At 34.1% G+C, this 1,280-nt stretch overlaps 1 long non-coding RNA gene across 1 annotated transcript; it reads left to right on the top strand.

The window, feature by feature from the left end:
• The first annotated feature begins 471 nt into the window (after positions 1 to 471).
• Positions 472 to 1,198, top strand: LOC107624717. The gene is made up of 2 exons (XR_001616949.2): positions 472 to 765; positions 879 to 1,198. It is a non-coding gene; the product is annotated as an uncharacterized LOC107624717 (long non-coding RNA).
• The last annotated feature ends 82 nt before the right edge of the window (positions 1,199 to 1,280 follow it).

Raw genomic sequence — 1,280 nt, 5'->3', positions numbered from 1 at the left:
ATAGATATTCACGATATGTTCCTTATGGTAACTGGGTTCATGAATTATGGTCAACAAACAATCCGAGCTGCAAGATACATTTGTCAAAGTTTCATGATTAAAGGAAAATATTGTGATAAGTATAAAATAGATGTCTATTTAATATAAATGATTTATTTTTTAATATGATTCAGATTATCAAGAGAGATTATAATGAATTAAATTTAAAAATAGTGATCCTTATGAGTATATTCTATATATACGTGCAAATCTAATTAGCACTTCAAAAATTTGAAATATTAATTTTGAATAGTGTAATTCAACAAACTCGCACGTTTGCAAAAACGTAAGAAATCAAAGTATCTTGGTCCCCTCTCCTCTTATGAATTGATCCAGAAGTCGGTTTTGAGTATCAAAATTCTGGTAAATCGTTGATTCATCTAGTGTCTAAATATATGATTTATTTACGAGTTTACTAGATCGCTAAATATATGATTTATTTACGAGTTTACTAGATCGAAAATTTGCCATTTTTGGTGTTAAAAAAAAATTATAGATCCAAATCCAATGTCACATTCAGTAAAGATTTATGATACATGTATAGGATGTACTCAATGTGCCCGAGCCTGACTCAATGTGTCCGAGCCTGCCCCACCGATGTATTAGAAATGATACCTTGGGACGGGTGTAAAGCTAAGCAAATAGCTTCTGCCCCAAGAACGGAGGACTGTGTCGGTTGTAAGAGGTGTGAATCCGCCTGTCCTACAGATTTCTTAAGTGTTCGAGGTTATTTGTGGCATGTAAAGCTAAGCAAATAGCTTCTGCCCCAAGAACGGAGGACTGTGTCGGTTGTAAGAGGTGTGAATCCGCCTGTCCTACAGATTTCTTAAGTGTTCGAGTTTATTTGTGGCATGAAACAACTCGAAGCATGGGTCTAGCTTATTGAGACCGCCCCTTTCTTTTTTTCAAAAAACAAACCCCACGAGAATACGTTTTTTACTGGCAAAAATCTGCGCTCAAAATAGAAAGATAATAGAAATATCTTTCTATTTTGAGCGCGGGTTTTTCTAGCCCAAGTGTATCTTATTTTTATCACGAATTATTTTCCTTGGTTAACAATAGTTGTACTTTTACCAATAGCCGGGGGTTCCTTAATATTCTTATTTCCTCATCGAGGAAATAAGGTAATTAAGTGGTATACAATTTGCATATGTTTAATTGATCTGCTGATAACAGCCTATGCATTTTGTTATCATTTCCAATTGGATGATCCATTAATCCAACTGACAGAAAATTATAAA

Source organism: Arachis ipaensis, unplaced genomic scaffold, assembly GCF_000816755.2.
Source record: "Arachis ipaensis cultivar K30076 unplaced genomic scaffold, Araip1.1 Aipa900, whole genome shotgun sequence".
In the NCBI taxonomy this organism is placed as follows: domain Eukaryota; kingdom Viridiplantae; phylum Streptophyta; class Magnoliopsida; order Fabales; family Fabaceae; genus Arachis; species Arachis ipaensis.
This window is presented reverse-complemented; position numbering and strand designations above follow the sequence as displayed.